At 42.2% G+C, this 27,613-nt stretch overlaps 1 protein-coding gene across 1 annotated transcript in view; it reads left to right on the top strand.

The window, feature by feature from the left end:
• The window catches only part of EXT1 (exostosin glycosyltransferase 1), a 304,586-nt gene that overhangs the window by 47,708 nt on the left and 229,265 nt on the right, over positions 1 to 27,613 (top strand). The gene's annotated exons all lie outside the window — the stretch shown is intronic.

The following is a 27,613-nucleotide window of genomic DNA, read 5'->3' as shown; positions in this document are numbered from 1 at the left end:
ACCCTTCTGTGAAGTTTTTTCCTGACAGTGAACTTGGCCGTAGGTTGTCCGTTCTTGGTGTCCGTTTGATTTCTGCCATACCTCTTTTCCTGTCTGTCTCCACTAACTCCCAACCTGTAGTCCTTCCAGATTCTCACTCTACCACCTGGACTTCGCTGAAGTGTAATTTTCACTCCCTTTTCAGCTACACAGGAGATTTTATGATTTGCAAGTGGGAAAGGGTGCTAGGTTTGCGAGATGGACCTCCAGCAGGAGTTCTGAGATAGCCAGTCCAGAGAGGAGGAAATAGAATCAGAATGACAAAACAGGAACAGACGGGAACTGGGCTGAACATCACTCGAGCAGGCAGCTGTTAGGGACTGATGCTGCGGTCACAGGTGTGAGGCTGCCCTTTGGTTCTGTTTGAAGAAACCTTAAGCTGAAAGCAATGATGGCTTGCTGCCTCGCTTTGTGTAAAGTGTTACACGTGGTAAGTTCACCTAAGCTACAACATCCTGACCAAGGCAAGTCCTGGGCAAGATCTCCCATGGGGAGATCTCCGTGGCTTACTTCCATCCCACTCGTGTGTCCTTTCTCATTCTCTCGTTTCATCACACTGTTTGCTTCTTCCAGCGACTCCAACCTGTGTTTCTCTGAGTAAGAACTGCCATTTAGTGGATACTTGCTAGGAACCAAATAGAGTGCTGGCGGGGGGCATCCGTGGGGAGTCCTTCCCAGCAGGCTATCTTGGCCTTGTTTACATGGTGGCAGTGTCCCAAGAGGGCAGGAGTGGAAGCTGCAAGGCTTCTTACAGTTTTGGCTTGGACTGAACAAATAACAACAGCAAAACAATAATAGTAACAGTAATAATGCAAACAACTCTTCTAGGAAGTTTGAGACAAATCTCTTTCTTGTCCATGGAATATCAAAAATATTTACCATTCAAGATTATTTAAAAAATTGTTTTATAAGCAGTGTCTGTTGGTGTTCAGGCAAATGCACTAGGAATAACATGTTTTTGGAACACATTCTGCCACCTATAAAAGAGGCAATTTTTTTTTCAGATACAGGTGTTATGCAAGTTTATCAGTTCTAGTTTCTGTTTATCTTTAATGTTACTGCATTATCCAAACTATATAACATGTGGATAAAAACCAGTATGATCTTTCTCTAAGACAGGTACGATTTCAGAAGTGCATCTACCTTTTTGAGCTTTCTTTCAAGATGCCAGGAAGAGGCTGACCGCGTTAAGAACCCAGACTTTGGAGTCAGCCAGACCTGGGGTCCAGCCCCATGCAACTTTGCCGAACCTATTTGCTTAGCTACAAAATGAAATTGATAGCTCCATGAAAGTCTCTATACAGATGAAATGAGAGTGTGTTTCTACAGATGGGAATACATGGGGGGGTGCATCTCAGGTAGTCAGAAAGTTGTAGTCGCCATTGTTTTGGTTACAGAAAATGCTCTGCAAACAAGTCTCGGTGGCTACTTCTTGTAGCTGGTGATTTACGCTCACCTTCCACACTGAGGAAAGAAATGATTTACTTCCTTTTCATAGTTGTCACTCTGTTGATCCAGCCCTGCAATGCTTACAGCATGGGGCTCATGATAACATTGTGATCAACACAAATGGTAGCAAGCTAAAGAGAGTTTAGCAGAAGTAGCCCATGTCAGGATAAGGTCTCTGATTTAACGTGCAATTTCTGAAAACCAGCCAGCATGTAACTGGCCGTATCCCTGCTGAGATAAGATCTCCGGATAGTTGCTTTGCAATTTTAGTAATTGGGGGAGGATAATGCCCATAATTTCCAATTAGTATTGATCAGATTGCTGCCGCAGTCTGAGATGAAACCCCTTTGTCTCGGTCCGATTTCCTTAGCAGTGATGGGCATAGTTTAGTTTAAGACTAGGCTCAGGGATGTGCTGGGTCCACACTGGCCAGTTCATCCTGCTAGTGTGGCCTGTTTCATTCTCTTTTTGTTCCTTGCTTCTTCCATCTAGTGTAAACTACATCTTAAGTCAGAACTGCCATTTTCATGAACACTTGCTGTGAGCCAGACATTGTGCTGGTAGGAGTATACAGACTCCAGGAGGAAAGCCTCAGACTGGTCCACGTGGCAGCAATGTCCCAAGAGCGTAACGAGTGGAATCTGCAAGCTTCTCACAGCTTAGGCTTGAAAGTCTTACGATGTCATTTCCACTACATTCTTTGGGTCCAAGCAAGTCACCTGGCTAAACCCAAAGTCAGTGAAGGAGGACATTTCTCAAGGTCATGCGCGGAGGGAGAGAATTCTCATGACGGTGTCGTAAAACAAAGTACCAGAGACTTAGAGGTGGCAGTTACAATTTCCCCACGTGGCTTCATCATTTATGAGCAGACAGTTGTCCAACAAATATTAGATGGCAGAGCATCTACGGTATTAGGTTTTAGTTTTAAAACTTTTTCAGAAAGTTCAGCTCCATCTGCAGGTAGGTGATTAGCACATCCATAAAATTATCTAATTTTCAAACGGATGTGGTGGAGAAAAACTTTTAAGACAGTTCAGGACAGTAAGCTTATTAGAACTAGATGTAGACCTAGTGTGGTCTTTAGAATCTTTCAGTCCAGTTTCTTCTCACCTCCTTCTTATGAGCTTTCCTTCTCTCCCAATGTGACAGGCGAGACCTAGAGAGATTTCAGTCCCATGTCCAAGGTCAGGTGGATGTTTAGTGACAGAGCAAGGGCTTCAGCCCCTTTCTGCAGCTCCACCGTCCAGTTGGAAGAATTGGGACAAGAGGAGTATTAAAAAAGGCCCACCCACCAAATTTTATCTTCCTAATTTTCTCTATACACCAATATGCTCGAATTCTTAAAAACTTATCTTCGGCTGTGCTTTTTTTTTTTTTTTTTAGCAAATCCCCAAGGAGTAAGTTCAAATGCCAAGGTTCTTTTTTCCCCCCGCTGAATGCCTTAACACAGTATGCAGTTTTATAACACATACCAGATTCTCAGATCTATTTGGTGAAGACTGTGAATTCAAACTCTTAAAAATATTCTGACTTGAAGCTGGAGAAGAAATAGAGAATGGACACAACTTTGTGAAATCATGGTGGTCCTGGTCTTTCTGGTCTGTTGGTTGCTACCATTTAGCTCCTTGCATCCACTTTACAGAGTCTCTGGAATGTTATTCTTTGAATCCTGGGGAATTGAGAGTCTTTTCAAAGACTCCGTCTGCAGGCATATTTTAAATCATATTTAAAAGCTTGTAGCTCGGGCTTTTTAAGTATGCTGTTTGTCTCCACGTAATAATAGTAATGTAAGAACTGAGAAGTAAATCCTTCAAGTAAAACCTGCAGCAAAACGGTCTCCTGAATTGGGCTTGTGGTCTCACAAGGGAGGCCAGTGGGAAACTGAAGGCCAGAATTTGTAGCGAATACTGCAGGGTTATCTGTAAGAGGGTTTTTAGTCTGTCTTGGTTAAACAGCCTCCTCCATCTTCCCACAGAAAAGTCAAGCAATTTGTTTTCAAGACCCAGAAGAGCAAAACATCTATCTGCCTGTGGTGGGAACATCAGCAAATGTAGTGAACTTGGTGGTCATAGTAGTTGCCTTGTTTCAAATCTGTCCAAACTGTTATGGTATGATTAGCACTTCAGCTTAGGAAAATGCCTCATCCACTTTTGTGACAGGTAGAAAAATAACTAAGTAGCTGCTTTCATTGAACATTGCAAGCCTTGTTGAGGTGTATACCTTTCATACAAAACCCTCCATGTACTGCAGTGGAAAATACCGGTTTGTGATCATTTTGAATGATGTGTGATTGCCTTGATTAACACTATAGTTACTAAGCAGATAAGCACTCCTTTGTTTTAAAAGGGAACTTGATTTTTTTTTTTTTTTTTTACTATAACTGCCAGTTGCTTAATCTCTACCATCTTTAGTCTGTTTCAGAGAAAAAAAGAAAATCTACCTAATCTGTGCTTGTCAGTGATGGCAAGTTTTCAAAGTAACTGAAATTAAAAAAAGCAAAAAAACAAAAAACCCCAAAACTCTATAGAAGCCATCATTGGTCAAATGTTAGCATTGAATTTTTCCTGTAAGATGGAGATGAGACATTTTCTGCTTCTGTTTTCTAGATTTGCATGCACCCTTGATGTTCCAGAAAGCTAGGCATCCATATTATTTTGAGTTTATGAATTTATAGTAACCTAGTAATAGCTATAGGGTGGTTAGGCCTGGAGGGGATGGGTAAGTAACAGAAAAATGGTAAGCAGCGTAAATTGTACATTCTTATTTTTCACAGTCTAGCATACAGTTTCCCTGCTTTCTTCAATCCACATATAGTAACTTCCTTCCTGAAAACACTGGTCCAATTAGGCCAGCTCCTTATTTAAAAGCTTTCTGTGCCTGGCCCTTTCCTGTAGGAAAAAAAAATCAAACTTTGAGGAATGGTTCTTTCTAAATTGGCCCCATTCTTCCCAGGTCGCCTTTACTTCTATTACTCATGAATGTCTCACATCCCTGGGCTGGTAACATGCTATTCTTTCTGCTTTGAATGCCCTGAAAAATCCCCACCTTTTACCAGCTGGTAACATTCTGATGATTCATGTGGACTTAGGTCAAATGTCCTCACTTTGCTGAGTGTTGAGATCACGCCCCAGGTAAGGCTGACCTGGTCAGTTCCTCCTCTGCTTCCTGAGCCCTTGAGGGAGCGTTTTGTAAAGCGTGACTTGCTCTGTGTTGGAAGTTTGTGTCTACAAGTCAGCCTCCCTCCTGCAAATACAGCTAATGTTGGAACTGTAGGCCTGCTAGGGCTTGACCCATATTAGACCTCTGCCTAAATATTGAGCAAGTCAGTGAATGACCTTCAATGGAGTAGTTTAGCAACTCCAAGTTTACTCTGTGTCAACCACGGAAGGATTGTGGAGATGTAGAGACCATCATGACCAGGAAGCTAGAAAAAATTCAATGAATGTGTGTAGCCGTCTCTTCAGTTAACCTCTAAGAATGAATGAATGCTACCTGAGAATTGTTTTTTGTTGTTGTTGTTTTTTAAATGAAAAAAAAATTTTTTTTAATAAAGCTCTACCATTACAAGTTATTTTTTCTTCTCCATGTTTCCTGTGGAATTTTTTTTCCTTTCATTATCAAGGTAATAACACTTGGGAGTTTTGAAATCTTAAAATCCAATCAAAGCATTTGATCGGATTTTTGTCCTGTAAAATGGGGATAATGTCCTTGCTATTACTAATTTATCCTGAGGGAGACAGAATGGAAATACTATTTGATCTCCAAATCTATGTAGATGAACAACTCAGTTTATTGGACTTTTTGCTAGAAACCAGCCTGTGCTTTTAAAACCTTGGAATGTTATTTGGCTGATCAACTAAACATATCAGTATCTTACTTAGCTTGCTCCCTGTTAGCTTTTCACACTACCCCAGAGACCTTGCCAATCCTGCCCCTCACCCCACAATGAGCTGAGGCAGTCCTGGCGAATTTACCTTATTTTATGTTTGAACATTTGGGTAGAAAGCTTGGGGTATTGAAACTTGAGGGTTATGAAATGGGTTTAGGTGTGTAATGAACCACACCATGATTCTACACAGATGGATAGTTTTATTAGCACATTTTCTAAGAGATGTATCTGCTGGTTACTCATGAACCAAACACAAACAATTTCCAAATTGCATCGCATACAACCCCCAGCTTAAAGATTCTTGATTTATAAATGTCTCTGTTTCACTGGAGTGGCTGCCAAGGAATCCCCTGCTTTGGTTAAATGTGCTTTTGATTTTGGCATGAATTGTCTTTGTTGATAATAATAAAACAATAACAGTAATCTGAGCCTCTATTGAACGTGTGTGCCAGCCCCTCTGCCAGGTGCTTTGCAGGCAGGGTTTAATTCATTCTTACTGCAGTGCTCTTATAATGACTGATTTTAGATGAGGCAGCCATGGCAGCGAGGAGGGAGGTAGATTACCCCCAGTTTGCTGGCCACAGTTTGCAGAAATGGACTTTTCTGTGGAGTTTCTGTGTGTGTGTCTACAGTGCCACTGCTTTCTCCTTTCAGGCTCAGGCATCTTGCCTGCAAATCACTTTCACTTGAGAACATCTGTTGTGTAGCCATTTCTGCTTTTCCTTTCACCCTCTTATGACGTAAAGAAAGAGAAAATGATACTAGGCAGTATTTTTAATAATAACAAGCAGATATACGTATGTCTTCCTCAAATGGCTCTCCTCCGTGAAGAATAGCAGACGTGCTTCACAGACTCTGACGGTGTGATTTTCACCTGCAGCAGCTGAGCTGGGTGGTGGTACATCTTGTCCTTGGATGTGTTGATACAGCCCCTTAATTGCTCAAGGTATGTACCTCTTAATCACCTCTTCTTTGACATGAGGGCTATGCTATACTAGGACCTGGAAACTGTAGGCTTTCCCAGCAACCCAAAAGGTACATGGCCCTTTCTGCAGAGACTACTCAAAACCATAAGTCACCAACTGAGAAACATCCTAGGGTGAAACAACTGAGAAAACTCAAACATCGTATAAAGGTTACCTCTTTGAGCTCCGAGGCCCATAAATACTGGCTTCTTAAGAATACAGGTCAGTGGCTGCAATCTGGAATGTTCTCAAGGCCCTAGCAGGTGCTGTGAGTGGAGTGCAGGATGGGAAGTGAGATGGCAGCCCTGCAGGAAAGTGGGGCTGGGGCAGGAGGGGGACAGGATCATCAGGTCTTTCAAGGAGAGGTTGGAAATGTGGAATTTTAGGGGGAATCTCCCAAGTTCCAAAAATTGGAACCAATTCAACCATTTGAAAAAGTCGGAGGGCCCAACCAAACATTCCTGTGGGCCAGAATCAGCTTGCAGGAACCCACTTTGTGACCACTGGTTTAAGATATGTTGATAAATGGACTTATTGGTACTTGACTAAATGGAACGTGAGAAAGATTTATCTTTTGGGTAGGAACAATTCGTAAGAAGGAAGTCACTTATGCATTATTACTCAAGAGTTGTTGAGGTGCAAAATATTAGAAACCTAGCTGTCTCGGGGCACTTGGTGCCTGGTAGAGAGCCATCGGGGATGATGATGTTACTTTGTGAAGATCTGCAGGGGTTCAGTATGGTTCTAGTGTTTGGATGGGTCATATGTGTGGGGCTGTAGAAACTTTTTTTTTTTTTACATATTTATTGGAGTATAATTGCTTAGTAATGGTGTGTTAGTTTCTGCTTTATAACAAAATGAATCAGTTATACATATACATATGTCCCCATATCCCCTCCCTGTTGCGTCTCCCTCCCACCCTCCCTATCCCACCCTCCCTATCCCACCCCTCCAGGCGGTTGCAAAGCACCGAGCTGATCTCCCTGTGCTATGCGGCTGCTTCCCACTAGCTATCTACCTTACGTTTGGTAGTGTATATATGTCCATGCCTCTCTTTTGCTTTGTCACAGCTTACCCTTCCCCCTCCCCATAACCTCAAGTCCATTCTCTAGTAGGTCTGTGTCTTTATTCCTGTCTTAGGCCTAGGTTCTTCATGACATTTTTTTTCTTCTTAAATTCCATATATATGTGTTAGCATACGGTATTTGTCTTTCTCTTTCTGACTTAACTTCACTCTGTATGACAGACTCTAGGTCTATCCACCTCATTACAAATAGCTCAGTTTCGTTTCTTTTTATGGCTGAGTAATATTCCATTGTATATATGTGCCACATCTTCTTTATCCATTCATCCGATGATGGACACTTAGGTTATTTCCATCTCCAGGCTATTGTAAATAGGGCTGCTAGGAACATGGTGGTACATGACTCTTTTTGAATTATGGTTTTCTCAGGGTATATGCCCAATACTGGGATTGCTGGGTCATATGGTAGTTCTATTTGTAGTTTTTTGAGGAACCTCCATACTGTTCTCCATAGTGGCTGTACCAATTCACATTCCCACCAGCAGTGCGAGAGTGTTCCCTGTTTTCCATACCCTCTCTAGCATTTATTGTTTCTAGATTTTTTGATGATGGCCATTCTGACTGGTGTGAGATGATATCTCATTGTAGTTTTGATTTGCATTTCTCTAATGATTAAAGATGTTGAGCATTCTTTCATGTGTTTGTTGGCAGTCTGTATATCTTCTGTGGAGAAATGTCTATTTAGGTCTTCTGCCTATTTTTGGATTGGGTTGTTTGTTTTTTTGTTATTGAGCTGCATGAGCTGCTTATAAATTTTGGAGATTAATCCTTTGTCAGTTGCTTCATTTGCAAATATTTTCTCCCATTCTGAGGGTTGTCTTTTGGTCTTGTTTATGGTTTCCTTTGCTGTGCAGAAGCTTTTAAGTTTCATTAGGTCCCATGTGTTTATTTTTGCCTTTATTTCCATTTCTCTAGGAGGTGGGTCAAAAAAGGATCTTGCTGTGATTTATGTCATAGAGTGTTCTGCCTATGTTTCCCTCTAAGAGTTTGATAGTGTCTGGCCTTACATTTAGGTCTTTAATCCATTTTGAGCTTATTTTTATGTATGGTGTTAGGGAGTGATCTAATCTCATACCTTTATATGTCCCTGTCCAGTTTTCCCAGCACCACTTATTGAAGAGGCTGTCCTTTCTCCACTGTACATTCCGCCTCCTTTATCAAAGATAAGGTGACCATATGTGTGTGGGTTTATCTCTGGGCTTTCTATCCTGTTCCATTGATCTATCTTTCTGTTTTTGTGCCAGTACCATACTGCCTTGATTACTGTAGCTTTGTAGTATAGTCTGAAGTCAGGGAGCCTGATTCCTCCAGCTCCATTTTTCGTTCTCAAGATTGCTTTGGCTATTCGGGGTCTTTTGTGTTTCCATACAAATTGTGATATTTTTTGTTGTAGTTCTGTGAAAAATGCCAGTGGTAGTTTGACAGGGATTGCATTGAATCTGTAGATTGCTTTGGGTAGTAGAGTCATTTTCACAATGTTGATTCTTCCAATCCAAGAACATGGTATATCTCTCCATCTATTGGTATCATCTTTAATTTCTTTCATCAGTGTCTTATAATTTTCTGCATACAGGTCTTCTGTCTCCTTAGGTAGGTTTATTCCAAGGTATTTTATTCTTTTTGTTGCAGTGGTAAATGGGAGTGTTTTCTTGACTTCACTTTCAGATTTTTCATCATTAGTATATAAGAATGCCAGAGATTTCTGTGCATTAATTTTGTATCCTGCTACTTTACCAAATTCATTGATTAGCTCTAGTAGTTTTCTGGTGGCATCTTTAGGATTCTCTATGTATAGTATCATGTCATCTGCAAACAGTGACAGCTTTACTTCTTCTTTTCCGATTTGGATTCCTTTTATTTCCTTTTCTTCTCTGATTGCTGTGGCTAAAACTTCCAAAACTATGTTGAATAAGAGTGGTGAGAGTGGGCAACCTTGTCTTTTTCCTGATCTTAGAGGAAATGGTTTCACTTTTTCATCATTGAGGACGATGTTGGCTGTGGGTTTGTCATATATGGCCTTTATTATGTTGAGGTAAGTTCCCTCTGTGCTGACTTTCTGGAGGGTTTTTATCATAAATGGATGAATTTTGTCAAAAGATTTTTCTGCATCCATTGAGATGATCATATGGTATTTTCCTTCAGTTTGTTAATATGGTGTATCACATTGATTGATTTGCGTATTTTGAAGAATCCTTGCATTCTTGGGATAAACCCCACTTGATCATGGTGTATAACCCTTTTAGTGTGCAGTTGGATTCTGTTTGCTAGTATTTTGTTGAGGATTTTTGCATTTATGTTCATCAGTGATATTGGCCTGTAGTTTTCTTTCTTTGTGACGTCCTTGTCTGGCTTTGGTATCAAGGTGATGGTGGCCTCATAGAATGAGTTTGGGAGTGTTCCTCCCTCTGCTATATTTTGGAATAGTTTGAGAAGGATAGGTGTTAGCTCTTCTCTAAATGTTTGATAGAATTCGCCTGTGAAGCCATCTGGTCCTGGGCTTTTGTTTGTTAGAAGATTTTTAATCACAGTTTCAATTTCAGTGCTTGTGATTGGTCTGTTCATATTTTCTATTTCTTCCTGATTCAGTCTTGGCAGGTTGTGCATTTCTAAGAATTTGTCCATTTCTTCTAGGTTGTCCATTTTATTGGCATAGAGTTGCTTGTAGTAATCTCTGATGATCTTTTGTATTTCTGCAGTGTCAGTTGTGCTTCTCCTTTTTCATTTCTAATTCTATTGATTTGAGTCTTCTCCCTTTTTTTCTTGATGAGTCTGGCTAATGGTTTATCAATTTTGTTTATCTTCTCAAAGAACCAGCTTTTAGTTTTATTGATCTTTGCTATTGTTTCCTTCATTTCTTTTTCATTTATTTCTGATCTGATTTTTATGATTTCTTTCCTTCTGCTAACTTTGGGGTGTTTTTGTTCTTCTTTCTCTAATTGCTTTAGGTGCAAGGTTAGGTTGTTTATTCGAGATGTTTCCTGTTTCTTAAGGTGGGATTGTATTGCTATAAACTTCCGTCTTAGAACTGCTTTTGCTGCATCCCATAGGTTTTGGGTTGTCGTGTCTCCATTGTCATTTGTTTCTAGGTATTTTTTAATTTCCTCTTTGATTTCTTCAGTGATCACTTCGTTATTAAGTAGTGTATTGTTTAGCCTCCATGTGTTTGTATTTTTTACCGATCTTTTCCTGTAATTGATATGAAGTCTCATAGCATAGTGGTTGGAAAAGATACTTGATACAATTTCAATTTTCTTAAATTTACCAAGGCTTGATTTGTGACCCAAGATATGATCTATCCTGGAGAATGTTCCATGAGCACTTGAGAAAAATGTGTATTCTGTTGTTTTTGGATGGAATGTCCTATAAATATCAATTAAGTCCATCTTGTTTAATGTATCATTTAAAGCTTGTGTTTCCTTATTTATTTTCATTTTGGATGATCTGTCCATTGGTGAAAGTGGGGTGTTAAAGTCCCCTACTATGAATGTGTTACTGTCGATTTCCCCTTTTATGGCTGTTTGTATTTGCCTTATGTAGTGAGGTGCTCCTATGTTGGGTGCATAAATATTTACAATTGTTATATCTTCTTCTTGGATCGATCTCTTGATCATTATGTAGTGTCCTTCTTTGTCTCTTGTAATAGTCTTTGTTTTAAAGTCTATTTTGTCTGATATGAGAATTGCTACTCCAGCGTTCTTTTGGTTTCCATTTGCATGGAATATCTTTTTCCATCCCTTTACTTTCAATCTGTATGTGTCTCTAGGTCTGAAGTGGGTCTCTTGTAGACAGCATATATATGGGTCTTGTTTTTGTATCCCTTCAGCCAATCTGTGTCTTTTGTGGGAGCATTTAGTCCATTTACATTTAAGGTAATTATCGATATGTATGTTCCTATTCCCATTTTCTTAATTGTTTTGGGTTCGTTATTGTAGGTCTTTTCCTTCTGTTGTGTTTCTTGCCTAGAGAAGTTCCTTTAGTATTTGTTGTAAAGCTGGTTTGGTGGTGCTGAACTCTCTCAGCTTTTGCTTGTCTGTAAAGGTTTTAATTTCTCCATCAAATCTGAATGAGCTCCTTGCTGGGTAGAGTAATCTTGGTTGCAGGTTTTTCTCCTTCATCACTTTAAATATGTCCTGCCAGTCCCTTCTGGCTTGCAGAGTTTCTGCTAAAAGATCAGCTGTTAACCTTATGGGGATTCCCTTGTGTGTTATTTGTTGTTTTTCCCTTGCTGCTTTTAATATGTTTTCTTTATATTTAATTTTTGACAGTTTGATTAATATGTGTCTTGGTGTATTTCTCCTTGGATTTATCCTGTATGGGACTCTCTGTGCCTCCTGGACTTGATTAACTATTTCCTTTCCCATATTAGGGAAGTTTTCAACTATAATCTCCTCAAATATTTTCTCAGTCCCTTTCTTTTTCTCTTCTTCTTCTGGAACCCCTATAATTCGAATGTTGGTGCGTTTAATGTTGACCCAGAGGTCTCTGAGTCTGTCCTCAGTTCTTTTCATTCTTTTTTCTTTCTTCTGCTCTGTGGTAGTTATTTCCACTATTTTATCTTCCACGTCACTTATCAGTTCTGCCTCAGTTATTCTGCTATTGATCCCATCTAGAGTATTTTTAATTTCATTTATTGTGTTTCTAATCGTTGCTTGATTCATGTTTACTTCTTCTAGGTCCTTGTTGACTGTTTCTTGCATTTTGTCTATTCTATTTCCAAGATTTTGGATCATCTTTAGTATCATTATTCTGAATTCTTTTTCAGGTAGACTATTTCCTCTTCATTTGTTAGGTCTTGGTGGGTTTTTATCTTGCTCCTTCTCCTGCTGTGTGTTTTTCTGTCTTCTCATTTTGCTTATCTTACTGTGTTTGGGGTCTCCTTTTTGCAGGCTGCAGGTTCGTAGTTCCCGTTGTTTTTGGTGTCTTTCCCCAGTGGCTAAGGTTGGTTCAGTGTGTTGTGTAGGCTTCCTGGTGGAGGGGACTAGTGCCTGTGTTCTGGTGGATGAGGCTGGATCTTTTCTTTCTGGTGGGCAGGTCCACGTCTGGTGGTGTGTTTTGGGGTGTCTGTGGCCTTTTTATGATTTTAGGCAGCCTCTCTGCTAATGGGTGTCATTGTGTTCCTGTCTTGCTAGTTGTTTGGCATAGGGTGTCCAGCACTGTAGCTTGCTGGTCGTTGAGTGACGCTGGGTGCTGGTGTTGAGATGGAGATCTCTGGAAGATTTTCACCGTTTCATATTATGTGGAGCTGGGAGGTCTCTTGTGGACCAGTGTCCTGAAGTTGGCTCTCGCACCTCAGAGGCACAGCACTGACTCCTGGCTCCTCAATTTGGGATGATTTGTTGTCTATTCATGTATTGCACAGATGCAGGGTACATCAAGTTGATTGTGGAGCTTTAATCCGCTGCTTCTGACGCTGCTGGGAGTGATTTCCCTTTCTCTTCTTCGTTCTCACAGCTCCTGTGTCTCAGCTTTGGATTTGGCCCCGCCTCTGCGTGTAGGTCGCCGGAGGGCGTCTGTTCTTCACTCAGACAGGACTGGGTTAATGGAGCAGCCGCTTCGGGGACTCTGGCTCACTCAGGTCGCTGGGGGTGGGGTGGGGGGGGCGCGGAGGCGGGGCGAGCCTGCCGCGGCAGAGGCCGGCGTGACGTTGCACCAGCCTGATGCACGCCATGCGTTCTCCCGGGGAAGCCGTCCCTGGTTTCCTGGACCCCGGCAGTGGCGGGCTGCACAGGCTCCCCGGAACGGGGGCGTGGACAGTGACCTGCGCTCGCACACAGGCCTCTTGGCGGCGGCAGCAGCAGTCCCAGCGTCCCACGCCCGTCTCCGTGGTCCACGCCTTTAGCCGCGGCTCGCGCCCGTCTCTGGAGCTCCTTTACGTGGCGCTCTTAATCCCCTCTCCTCGCTCACCAGGAAACAAAGCGGGAAGAAAAAGTCTCTTGCCTCTTCGGCAGCTCCAGAGTTTTCCCGGACTCCCTCCCGGCTAGCTGTTGGTAACAGCCCCCTTCAGGCTGAGTTCTCCCCACCAGACCCAGTCCTCTCCCTGCGCTCTGACCGAAGCTGGAGCCTCAGCTCCCAGCCCCGCCCGCCCTGGCGGGCCAGCAGACAAGCCTCTCGGGCTGGTGAGTGCCGGTTCGCACCGGTCCTGTGTGCGGGAATCTCTCCGCTTTGCCCTACCCAGGTACGTGGGGAGTTTCTTGCCTTTTGGGAGGTCTGAGGTCTTCTGCCAGCGTTCAGTAGGCGTTCTATAGGAGTTGTTCCACGTGTAGCTGTATTTCTGGTGTATCTGTGGGGAGGAAGGTGGTCTCCGCGTCTTACTCTTCCGCCCGAAACATGTTTTTTAATGAATAGTTTTTTGGTCCCTGTGTCCCAGGTGCATGAGATTGCACGTGATTTCATAAGTGGATCAGTAGTTGGCACAGGGGCTGTGGGCTGAGGTCTCTTCTTTGTATTCTATTTATCAAACAAGTTTCAGACAAAGAAGCAGAACCATGGTCAGTGTTAGGGGATTAAGGAATTTTTTAATAGAAATTGGCCCTTTCTCAAATACGAGAGGAACTGGGGGGCAGTGAAGGCCTTGTGGTGGGTAGTCAGAGGGTTTAGAGAAAGTTCTACCTGGTCTCAAAAAGGGATCATAAGAGGGAAGCCCAAGAGGGTTCTCTAAAAGCCATTGCCTCTGTGTCCGTGTAGTTGCCATCTCAGTGGTCTGCAGTCAGGTGCCTAGTGATGTGCTGGGGCCACTGTTGCTCAGCAGGACCATTAACTGGGAAGACAAGAGTGTGAGAGCAGAAGCAAGAACAAGCCGGGCCCCACCAGGCACCTTCCATCTGTCCATCGACTTCCTGAGAGTCATGGACCAGACTTCATTTCTACTTTTCAGATCTCACACAAGCTCCTCATACGGCCAGCTGTAACTGGACCATAGGGGGAAGGGTATTCTATCAAACTGGAGCTCCCAGTCAACCAAGTTGACCACAGTACTGTCAGCATCCTCTGTGACTAAGAATGACTACATCCTTAGAACTCTGCTATTGAGAACTGCTGAGTTCTCTCCTCTGCCCTTATAAGACTAGTGGCTCTGAAAGATGGGACAGAAATACCAGGTTTAGGGATTCCCGCTTTGGCCAGGCCAAAGTAGGTATGTTTCTGTTTAGGATCCTTCCAGCATTTTATGAGCCACTTGTGTGTACGTGAAGGTTGTTTTATCTGATCTTCCTGGAGAATTTTAGTCTGGTGGCTTGGAGGAAAGAGGGGTATTTGGGGCCATGATGCAGAGAAGCAGAGGGGAGAAAGACAGAAACTTTGGACGTTAGGTTGAGGCAGGCTGAATTCACTTTTGCCTTGGGCCAATACACATAAATTTCCTACCTCTTAGTTTCGTCTACCTGCCTGTCAGTCAGTTAGTCAATCCATTCATCCATCCATCAATATCTATTTCTATTCATGTTGGTCCATACCCATATACTTATCTATATATTTATCTATCTGAATATATATGCAGTATATTTATCTAATCTATATCCTGCTATAAACACATATATCAGAAGCTTTTCAATGGAAACTTTTATGGGTCTTTGACCATCTTCTGTTAAAAGTATTCTGTATCAGGTAGATATAATAATCCTCTTTAGAGAGAAATTTTAGTTCCAGAAATTCTCACACAAAATAAACTCAAAACAGTCGTAGATGTCAGCCTCTTTTCAACCATTCAGTGAGATAATTGGTTTCTCTCCATATGAGGAGATGGGAGGATAAATGAGACCTCCTGCTACCCAATTTGTCCACGCTTTGTCTGACTACAGACTTGTTGTTAGAGAATTACATCTTTGCAGTCAAGGGAAGCATGTTTGTAAGTTTATGGCTGAAGCTGGCAATTTTTGCCGAAGTGTGGGCTGCTTTTAGGTGATACTTCAGCTTCTTATTGAAAAGTTGGCTACTTCTACTTCTCGACTGATAGTTAGGATGACTGCTGAACAAGATAAGATAAATTGCTTTCAAACCTTAGAACATTAATTTGGAAGATACCTAGTGCACAGCAACAACTTTTCCCTCCTTATTTCCTATAACTGCAGCTAGACTCTTCCCTTATCACCTACTTCCAATTTGGTAGATGCTTTTTTGCCAGTTTTGCTTGCCGCAAAAATGACCAAAATCCATCTTTCCTCCTGTTGTTGGATGTTTCTGGAGTGTGTTGATGTCTGTATGTGTGAGTGTGTGGGGTTATGTGATGTAGAAGTGTAGAGAGAGAGGTTATCTTCACTGAATATTCTCCCAAAGCCACTGAACATTCTGGGTAGAGATAGTGGTTTGCTCAGGTGCAGATCATTTTAGATTATTTCAAGAGACCAGAGATGTAGTGAACTCCTCCGTGTTCTGGGCACTGACCTGGGTGCTTGGCCGTCCTAGGTACTCAGTGGGAAGGAAGAGTGCCTAATTGTCATGGCTCAGGTGCAGAACAAAAGAATGGAAGTCGTGAATTCAACCCATTACATTCATTAATTTACCACATTTTTATTGAGCATCTATTATATGCCTTAGGAACTGAGCTGAGTCCTAAAGGTTTAGTGGTGAGCAAAGCTTACAGTGCAGCTGGGGAACAGACAGTAATCACATGATTATACAAATAAATATTATACAGATAAATATATACACTTATTGTTCTGATAAATGCTCTGAGGGGCCTTAGATGTTGTGATGGGAGCACGAACTGGGAATGTAGGCATGGTGTCAGGAGAGGTTGTTTAGAGAAGGCAGGGCTTTGGGGTGGAGATATACTGGGAGAAGAGACTAGTCTGCTGCGTATGCATTAAGTGGTTCCCGTAGCCCTCTACACGCTGTAATCAGAAAGAAGAGCATCCTACAAAACAGAAATAGAGTTACAGATGTAGAAAACAAACTTATGGTTACCAGGGGGTAAGGTGGGGGAAGGGATAAATTGGAAGCTTAGGATTGACATATACACACTATTATATATAAAATAGATAACTAATAAGGACCTACTGTATAGCACAGGGAACTCTACTCAATACTCTGTAATGGCCTACATGGGAAAAGAATCTAAAAAAGAGTGGATATATGTATATGTATAACTAATTCACTTTGCTGTACACCTGAAACTAACACAACATTTTAAATCATCTATACTCCAATAAAAATTAAAGAAAAGAAAAGACAAAAAAAAAAAAAAAAAGAAAGAAGAGTGTCCTTGAGGATGTTCTTGCTCCAAATCCCAGAGCCGGTTTGGGGGAAACTAAGTCGCACCTCCAGGGCTGTTTGGTAATAGGGCATAATTGACTTTTCATGTAAGGAGCTGTTCTCCTCCAGGCTGACCGAGTTGGCCTCCTGAGCTCTCCAGCTGCCAAGCCCACCAGGCGCTACGTTCCCAGCTGAGGTTGGAAACTCACACAACATTCCCCTCCAGGCCCTCTTCTCTAATAGAACTCCTTGACAATCTGCCCTATCCTACCATATTTTTTCGGATGACATCGATGTTGAATTAGGTGCCTGTCCTCTCTTTGTGGGAAGCTTACTGTCTGTCTGGGCCAGACTGCCCAGAGCAGGATCCTTTCCTGGCTTCCTGGCAGATGCACACCCAGGCTCAAATCACAGAACATGTTTCTTCTTCACCTGGGGCCAATGGCCTCTCTTCCGAACACTCCTTTTTTAGACTTGCCTGCACACGTACAGGTACAAGGGGTGGATGGTAGGGGCTGGGTAGATCGGGGGAGGGGGGGCGGGCTAAGTAAATAAGTAGCAAGGAGCATTTATCACAGTCTTCCTAGGGGCTAGGTGGGTTTCGCTAAATCCATTCATTTCCTCCTCGCTGATGAGTGAATAATCAGGTGACTCACAGAGAGCTACTCGTTTGAAGGTTGCAACATGTTCTCACTGTCCTGGGAAAAAGGCTTCCATTGGATGTGTTTTTAGGCACAAAGTGTCAGTTCTTCTGAGAGTTTTATTAAATATGTATTTTTTCCCCCAAAGGAGACATGGTTTATAAAAGGTTTGAGAAGCACTGTGTTAGATCGTCTTTTGTTTGCTGTCTGTTGGAAGTGGTAGAGTGATCACTTAAGGTAAAATCAGTCTAGAGAAATTTGGCAGAAATAATAAGAATTCCTATTTGAAGGTGAGATGAGGCTTAGTCATTTTTTGCGATAGATACTCAAATTAACAGTAATCTTATCCCATATTTATTGACTACTTACCATACATTGGGTGCAGGGTTATGATTATATGTAATTATCATCATCATTTAATCTTTACAGCAGCCCTATGAAGGAAATCCTTTTATCTCAATTTTATACATCAGGAAAGAGAAATAAGGTTAAATTATTACTAAGGGATGGGTCCAAATGACAAGAGAGGCCATCTACCTGTAAGAACAAGTTCCTAGCTACTTCTGCAACATGCAGTCAGTAAGAGAGCACAGTTTTGTTTCTCATCTCCATTTCTTTATGCTAGAAAAAGGGTTCAAAATTTAATACGATTTTATGATCTGGCAAAGTTTTTCTCTGGATGCAGATGAATTTAAAAGAGAATGACAACTTATACACAGATGTTTGTGGCAACTTGATTTGTAGTAGCCCTAAACTAGTCACAGCACAATGCCCCTCAACATTTGGATGGGGAGACTGTGGCATATCCATACAAGGGAATAATATCCAGCAATAGGAGAGAATGAACTATTGATACACACTAACATGGATGCGTCTCAAAATATTATGCTGAATAAAAGAAGCCAGAGGAAAAAAAGAGTGTATGTGCCATATGATGCCATTTATATAAAACGCTGGGAAATGCAAATTAAGTTACAATGACAAAAAGTAGATCAGCGGTTGCCTGGGAGTGGCTGGGGGTGATGGTAAAGAGAGGATTGGGAAGAAACTTTCCAGGGTGAAGGATAGATCATTAACTTGATTTTGGAGTTGATTTCATGAGCAGGTATATATGTCAAACTTTCCAAAGTGTTCAATTTAAATATGTGCAGTTTATGGTATGTCAATTACACCTCCATAAAGCTGTTAAAAATACATGCAATAGGGGAAAGTAAAGAGAACGGCGAAGTAGAAGAAAGAAGAGCCCGAAGGAGCTCGAAAGAGCTCGAAAGAGCACGAAAGCCTGCTCGCGCTTCCAGTGGAAGAGCCCATTTTACTTCTTTAGGATGAAGCCTTTGAACTCCCTTAACTTCTCTTAGCTTCAGTTTTAGTTGTGGAGAAAACAGAGATAACAGTATCTTTATTTCAGGGTTATCTTATATGTATCTAAATATATATCAAACGTTTGTTCGAAGTCTGGGGCACATGGTAGGAGTGCGATGGCAACGATCATTATTATCAACCCTATGAGCTGGTGGTGCATTGTAACTTGGAAACCGGAGGTGCAAAATCTAGGGGAAGGAAAGAGTTGCTGTGGGCTTGTCTTCTCAGGCAGAACTTCACTTGAAATAGCTTTTTTTTTTTTTTTTGCGGTACGCGGGCCTCACCCTGTTGTGGCCTCTCCCGTTGTGGAGCACAGGCTCTGGACGCGAAGGCTCAGCGGCCATGGCTCATGGCTCACGGGCCCAGCCGCTCCGCGGCACATGGGATCTTCCCGTACCGGGGCACGAACCTGTGTCCCCTGCATCTGCAGGCGGACTCTCAATCACTGCGCCACCAGGGAAGCCCTGAAATAGCTTTTGATGGAAATTCCCTGGTGGTCCAGTGGTTAGGACTCCGTGTGTACACTGCAGGGGGCCCCAGGTTTGATCCCTGGTCAGGGAACTAAGATCCCACAAGCTGGATGGAAAAGAAGTAGCTTTTGAAGCCTGTACATGTGTTAGACAAGAGGAATGAGCAGAGTAAAAATGCAGAAATGGCCCTAGATGAATCAGTTTTGGGGGGCTGGGGTGGGAAGAGCACGAAAGCCTGCTTGCTAAGAGAGATGTTTTCCTAGATAGTTTTGGGTGCAAATAGCATACAGACTTAAAGGCTATGGTGAAGAAAAGGAATGGGGAGAAGAAATATGTGTGTCACGAGGGTTCTTATCTGACTGTTGCAATTATTGGCATTTTGGTCTGGGCAGTTCTTTGTTGTAGGAGCTGCCTTATACACTGTAGGCTGTTTAGCAGCACACACACCGCCCCCCCCCCCCCACCCTGGTCCCTACCTACTAGCTGCCAGTAGAACTCCGGCCCCTACCCAGTCATGACAATCACAAATATCTCCAGGCTGTCAAGTATCCCCAGGGCCCACTGAGGACCACTGTGCTAATGGTTAGACCAGGCTTCATTGAAGATGATACTTTCTTTTTTGTGTTGGAAGGGAGGAAGGATTGGAACTTGTACAGTAATAGAATAAACCGTTATAGCTGGTTTAGCAAAGTAGAGTGCTTCAGAGCGTTGATCAGGAGTCAGAACGGATTCAGATCCTGGCTCCATCACTTACAAGCTGCAGGGCCTTTGGCAAATAACCTATTTGTGCCTCAGTTCCCTAATCTGTAAAATGGGGGCAATTATAGTACCTTCCAATCGGGTGGTTGTGAGAATAAATAAATTGTAACTGAAATCATGAATTATTTGCTTGAAGAAAACAGCTTAGCACTTCTTCTGTTATTCAAAAGACTGTGAAAGCCCCCTATGGGAAGACAATGATGTCTTCCTGTCTCTAGCCTTCTTGAGCTGATTTTTAAAGTGTCCATCTCTTGAAAAGACCAGTTAAGAAATTAGTGTGAAAAGAAGGCCTTGCAAGATAAATGTGGAAAACGGTACTTTGTCTCCACGCTGATTCTTCCTCCCTGAACCCATGGAGAGATCCTTGTGTTATTTTGTAAGAGCCAGGTGTCCTTCAGCAGAGCAGAAAATGATGTCTAGGGCACGATGGCTGTCCTTGAGGTGAGTGGCTGTGCCCTGGAAAGGAACTTCTGGGTGTGGCCTTGGCCTCAGGGAAATCTCCTTCTTCTAGGAACTGAAGGAAGACCTTTGCAGATACAAAAGCAGATCATGAAAGGGCTCGGAAAGGGCCTCCATTCCAACTTTTCGGTGACAGTGGAGACCCTGTGTGATGGCCAGATTGCCTTCTGGGACCATTTCCCAGCCAGAGCTTTCTGCTGCTTTTATAACTGTTGTGTTAGAGGCTGCTTAGGAAATGCTATTAGGGATGTGTCAGGCTTCAACAAATGAGAACTTCCTCCCCGCCATCCCAGCGACACGAGAGAAGCATAGAGCCTGGCAGGATGACGGATGCAGTGGCTTATCAAGGTCATGAATGGCAGCTGGCCCCATTGTAGCCACATTCAAAGAAGGCTCCCCCACTACTGCGACGGTCCAGGGTTCTCTCCCCAATTCCTCAGATTCCAAACACAAAGGAGGTACCCTAGCCCTGGACTAATGTCCCCCCGGGGGAAGGCAGATTATTTTTAAGCTCTTGTGTAGCCTTCATTACAGACAGATGGGCCTCCTCTGTCCTAAATAGAGACTATTTAATAACATTTGCTGCTTCTTATTAACTTTCTTTACTCGCCTAATCTCATGAATCTAAACTGCTTTGGGACATCATTTAAAATGTTCCAAAACAAAGTGAGAATCTTTTGGCTCAGTACTTCCTTTGGAGAGGTGAATGTTAAATGGGGTTTAAAGATTTTTTTATTTTAACCTCAAAGAACTGAAGCTTGTTCTGGGGCCTAACACATAGCATTCTGTGAGTACAATGCTTACGTGAGCCCAGTTGTCTTCAAAGTATGCAAAATCCTCCCAAGAATTCAGGTTCATTTGATGTGCTTGTTGAGTTTATTGGGGTTAGGGCTGAATCAGAGGAGAAAAACTGTAGAAGTACAAGCAACCCCAAAAGAAAAAAATTGAACAGCAGATACTGAAATAAAAGCTAAATCTTTGTCCCTGTCTTGTTGTTCAGACCTATTGATTGAAAGTAAAAAGTGCAAAAATTAAAAAAATCAGAATCCGAGTATCAGGAGGGAATGTCCTGAGGATTTTTCTTGGACAGTCTTTCCCAATCATTTCAATCTGATTGACAAAGAATAAAAATTGACCATATTCCCTACTGGCTAACATTTTGTGGTACCTTAGTCTCTGGGTTCTGGGGAGTAGCCTTAATCATGTCCACTTGCAAATCCTTTTCTCATTGTTTCTTTATTTTTTATTAAAAAATTTTTTTATTGGAGTCTAGTTGATTTACAGTGTTGTGTTAGGTTCTCCTGTACAACAAAGTGAATCAGTTATACATATACATATATCTGCTCCTTTTTAGATTCTTTTCCCTCTTTTCCCATTGTGAAAGGTTGGACGATGCTAAGGGTTAGTTGACATGATTCACATATGACCTTGTTCTAGAAAGACACAGAGAGGGCAAAGACTCCTCGCTTCAAAGTCTCATTTCTTCTATTCCCCTCACAATTGTTTCTGACACTTTGAAATGCTCCCACCCGCTAGCATACATTTACTTTTCAGGAAGCATGCGGTATGGTAACCGCCTTTCCAAAGGCCAATGGCAAGGCCATGTCTGACTTCAAAACGTGGTTACACTTTATGTTGGGAATGCATAGCAGAAACCAGCAGGCCAGCCATGTGGAGAAATAAAGGCAGAAGAGACAGTATATTTTCAGGAGCAATTTAGTGCATGATTGATCTTACTGATACTGCTAGTGTAGTGTTTATAGCTGACTAGGTTTATCTGCAGCAACTAGCCAGCAGAAAACTCTGTTTTTGCGAAAAATCATGGGAGAAAATACATCGATTAGTTGGTAAGTTAACTCCACACTCTAAAATTAGGAAATCAACCTGTCCTTGCTAACTTGGAAAGTTGTTAGACGTAGTGTAATAAAGCTTGCTAATCTCTGGCCAGGGTCGCCTTTGGTTTCCTGCCCAATCACATGATCTTCTCTCTACTTTGTTTTCCCTGCTCAACCAAATCATCTCTTACTTTTGTGATTTTCAGCTGGTTTTATTCAGTCTTCTTTTCCCATCAGAATCACGATGGAGAGGCAATTGTGCCCCGGAAGCAAACTGAATGTATAGGATTCTTCAGAGATTAAAAAAAAAAAGGGTGAATTTCGAAATTGTACGCTAGTATATGAACTGAGTTCATTTTAATTAAACATCCCTATATCTGCATGTGTGGATTACCCTTTCTCTGCCAGTGTCCACGGCTGGGGGTTTTTTACATTCTCTCTGTGTGGTATGGTGGAGAAGACACTTGACGTGGGAATGAGGTTTTCAACAACGTTAAACAACACAGGACATCTTCCCCCGATTCTCTCATCTAAGTCTTAGGGCAGTATAATCTCACTTTCTCTTTATCTTCTCCGAAATGAATCCAGATGTTATCTATGAATGCTGTAGAGCACGGCTGGCAAACGATGGCCTGTGGCCTGAGAATGACTTTCACATTATGAAATGGTTAAAATAATCAAGAGAAGAAAAACGTTTTGTGACATGTGAAAGTTACCTGCAATTCCAACGGCAGTGTCCATACATAGAGGTTAACTGGAACCCAGGCATGCACATTCCTTGACTTGTTTTCTCTGGCGGATCTCCCCGGACAGTGGTAGAGAGGAGTCCTTGCAACAGAGACTTCACGGTCAGCACGGCCTAGAATGTTTACTCTCTGTCTCTTCATGGAAGAGTGCCTGCCCCTGGTGTGGAGGCAGATTGAAAGTTGAGAACCGTCAGTAAGAGAAAGAGCACAAGCTTTAGAGGCAGGCAGGATGGAGTCCATGCCTTGCTTTCCTCAAAGGTATTGGGTTGGCCAAAAAGTTGGTTCGGGTTTTCCGTAACATCTTATGGAAAAACCTGAACCAACTCTTTGGCCAACCCAATAAAACTACAGATTGTTCTACTTCAGAGGGTTTTGGTAAAGATGAAATGAGATAATGAGTGTAAAGTGTGTGTGTGTGTGTATATAAAATAATATATATTATATATGATATATATTACTTATATATAAAATAATACATACGTGATATATATAACTATCATATATAATACTTTATGTAAATATACTATATATGTATAGGTGAAGTGGAATAATCTGTAATATTATATATCTACATCTATTAGTATAATAGATATAATGTTATGTATAATATATATAAACTACATATAGCTATATTACATATAATAATATATATAATATTTTTGTGTGTATATATGTATGCCTCACAGGTACTCAGTCTGGTGCTTGTGCCTTTCCCTTTCAGTGTTACCAATTTTTCAAGCTCATTTTCTTACCCCAAGTCACCTGTTAACAGAACAGTAGCCGAAAATACCTCCAATCCTGACAGTAGCTGGAGAGTTAGCAACAGCATTTCTCACTCCCACCCTCCTCCTTCTTTTATTCAGCAGCGTCTTTCTTTCCTCCACAAAACTGGTGGCGTTCAGCCCATGAGGGCAGCGAAATGCATTTTACCTGGAAGTGAATAGGTATACAGAATTGGTCTTGACCTTGAATGAAAGGAAAGCTTGCCAGGCATCCTCCAGTCGGTGGAACGTGAGGGGAAGCACTGGTATAGGGGAACTTAGAGCATTGGTTTCCAGAGGGGAGTTTCGCACGGGACAGTGACATGCTGAGCCCGGAGCCCAGTGTCTCCTCTATGGACGCCAGGGAGCCCCCTTTGTGCTCACGTGGCCTCCTCCACCTACCAGCTGTGTTTTTTTCCAGTTAACACACTTCATGTTAAGCCGATGTGGTTGCCTTATAAACTGTATCTCCATGGGCCAAAAGGAATACAAAGCTGCCCCACGTGAAGATGAAGGTTCTTTGGCAGTGTCTTCCTCTGTCTCTTAGCGAGCACAGCAGACAGAGAACTCCCTTCTTTCTGGCTTAAGTTATACATATTTTAACCCCCCTTTTACTTTCAAAGCTGGCAGCCTCATAAGAGCAGCATTCAAGTCAGCTGCGCCAGGGATGCGGGGCATCATTAATGGGGCATTTCTTGTCCTCCTGGCCTTCTTTCCCTCTGTGCTGTCTCTGTACAATGTATTATTAGCCACCTTGCGAAGTCAGAACTTTGCCAACCGCTGGCTTCTGGATCCCATGGGTCGCTGTCTGAATCTTGCTGGTTGTCCAGGGAAAAGTTAGTTTTACTACTGTTTGTAGAAAAAAAAAATTGAATCCGATTGTATCAAACTCATTTAGGTTATTAGGATATGTGGTAACTCACCTAAGTAAACTGGGTGTAAAGCTGATGCTGTGTGCTCATTACAGTTTGGCTTTTAATGTGAATTTTGTCCGGACTGGTGAATGATGTGTCCATTTGACCTTTTACTTTTCTTACTGTTAATAAAAATTAACTTCTACCTTTCTATCTTTCTCTTCTTTGAAAGTTATTTTCATGTGACTTACCGTCCTAATTAGCTGTCTGTAAAGAGGTTAAGGAGGTATAATTTAAACCTTTTGATACTTGCCATTTTGGGGGGGGGGATGGATAACAGAGCTTTTGTTCTTGTTATTGGCTTATGATGATGGTCTGAAATTATTGTGTTTGGCTGCCAGCATGGTGCTTGGGTGTGATTAATTTGTGCAGCTTGCCATTGGATAAATAATATTCATTCCTTGAATCCTTGTTCAGATGGGATTAGCCAAGTGAACTGGAAATCATGCCTTTGCAGGAGAGCTTTCGCTGTTTCTGATCATCAGTGAGCAATCTAGTGGCTGATTTAATTCATTTCTTACAGAACTAGCTGACTCATTGGCGCTTAATGCTTCTTAACTTCTTCTGTAGTATTTTAATCTTTAGTTTCTTCCACATCCACCAATATTATAGTGGACATAGTTCAGAACTTAACATTTCCCCAGAGACTTTGCTCTGGGAATTCAAAATAAATACCTTGTGAAATGGGTTTCAAGAACGTTGTTTTCTGATGGGTCTGTTTTTTCTGTTTTTTTTCTCATAGAAGAAACGTGCTTTGAAAAAATAAAATAAACTTAGCTTTTTTAAAAGGGAGGGTTAAAACAAATAAAACATAAAACAAAACATGTGACACATTAGAGGTCTGTATTGCACAGAACTCTCAAAGTCCATAACATGGCTTTGGGTTTTGATATTGCATCATTTACAGGCTAAATAATTTATAATTAAGCTTTTGCCCCGTGGGATGGTTGCAGTGTGTTCCACCAGGAGGCTAGAGTTTCTCTTCATATCTGCAGTTCACTTGATTGATGGGTAAGATAAGTGACTGCAAAATAGAGGGGGTCAGGGCTTCCCTGGTGGCTCAGTGGTTAAGAATCCGCAGGCCAATGCAGGGGACACTGGTTCGAGCCCTGGTCTGGGAAGATCCCACATGCCGCGGAGCAACTAAGCCCGTGCACCACAACTACTGAGCCTGCACTCTAGAGCCTGCGTGCCACAACTACTGAGCCTGCGTGCCACAACTACTGAAGCCCGCGCTCCTAGAGCCTGTGCTCTGCAACGAGAAGCCACCGCAACGAGAAGCCACCGCAATGAGAAGCCCGCGCACCGCAACGAAGAGTAGCCCCCGCTCGCCGCAACTAGAGAAAGCCTGAGCGCAGCAACAAAGACCCAATGCAGCCAAAAATAAATAAAGATAAAAATAAAAAAATTATTAAGAAAAAACAACAGAGGGGTCAATTTGGGAAAGCTTTCTCCCTTGTGGCTGTCATTTGCCTTTGAATAGTTTCCTCCTGCATTTTGTTCATCTGAACAATGCATTAACTTGCCCGATGTAGGGGAGCTGGCTTGTTGCTCATATATTGTAGTAACGTGTCTTTTGGCCACTAGGGAGTGAAGCAGTAAAGGTTCAAGGTACTGAATTTTTTTGCATGTGTGTGTGTGTCTCCATGGACTAGACTCTGCTTCCCCACCTCAATTTTAGCCTAAATTTCAATAACAGGTGAATGTAGTATTTTTTTTTTTTTTTTTTTTTTTTTTGCGGTATGCGGGCCTCTCACTGTTGTGGCCTCTCCCGTTGCGGAGCACAGGCTCCGGATGCGCAGGCTCAGCGGCCATGGCTCACGGGCCCAGCCGCTCCGCGGCATATGGGATCCTCCCGGACCGGGGCACGAACCCGTATCCCCTGCATCGGCAGGCGGACTCTCAACCACTGCGCCACCAGGGAGGCCCGAATGTAGTATTTAATGAATAAAAATAGAGTGTAGCTAGGTAAATTTGAATTTCAGATAAACAGCGAATGATTTTTTAATTGTATTTATTATATTTGATCATATTGAATATGCCCCTGTCTTTTATCTGGCAACCCTAGGTGAGTGCTGGGGAGCTAGGTTTCTCTATACTCAGGGCCCCCAAGTTAGATCAGGTATTCAGAGATAATTGTGAGTGGAATTAAGAATGGGAAAAGAGAATAACATTTATTAAGCATTTTTAAAATATCAAATCCTTTGTAGTTAGTCCTCAGCTTGTGAGATAGGTACAGCCATCCCTCAGTATCTGTGGGACTCCTTTGCATAGCAAAATCTGCGGATGCTTGAGTCCTTTATATAAAGTGGTGTCGTGTTTTCATATAACCTATGCACGTCCTCCTGTATACTTTAAATCATCTCTAGATTACTTAAAATATTGAACACAATATAAATACTATGTACGTAGTTATAAGTACAAGGTAAATGCTATGAAAATAGTTGCCCGGTGCATGGCAAGTTCAAGTTTTGCTTTTTGGAACTTTCTGGAATTTTTAAATTTTCACATATTTTCGATCCTCAGTTGGTTGAATCCACGGATGCAGAACCCGAGGATATGGAGGGCCAACTGTATTGTAAACCCTTTATACCTTTGCTGATTAAAATAGCTAACACTTATTAAGTGCCTTCCGTGTTCTGGGCGCTGTTCTGAGAAGTCTGATGTATCCTCATTCAGTGCCGACAATAACCGCACGAGGGTTAAGTACTAGCCCTCATGTTACAATGAGGTAAATGAGGGGAATCTGAGTTGAGGTCCTGTAGCTGGTTAAGGGATTGTTCGGGGTTGAAGAAAAAGGATGGGTGGGGAATGGCTTGTTCCAGGTCACATAATTTGCAATTATGGAGCCAGGATTCCCATGAAACTCCCTTCACTCCAGCAGTTTTTACTTCGGCTGCACATTGGACCTCCCTGGAGAGCTTTAAAAACCACAGATAACCGGGGTCTACCCCCGGAGAGTTGGATTTGCTTGGTCTGAGACTGGCCCAGCTCTCCGAACTTTCAAAACTTCCCCAGGCAATTCTAGTGTGCCACCAGGGTTGAGAGCAG

This window comes from Mesoplodon bidens, assembly GCF_964165515.1.
Source record: "Mesoplodon bidens genome assembly, chromosome: 16".
Taxonomy (NCBI): domain Eukaryota; kingdom Metazoa; phylum Chordata; class Mammalia; order Artiodactyla; family Ziphiidae; genus Mesoplodon; species Mesoplodon bidens.
The sequence above is the reverse complement of the archived record's forward strand: the minus strand, read 5'-3'. Positions and strand labels throughout refer to the sequence as shown.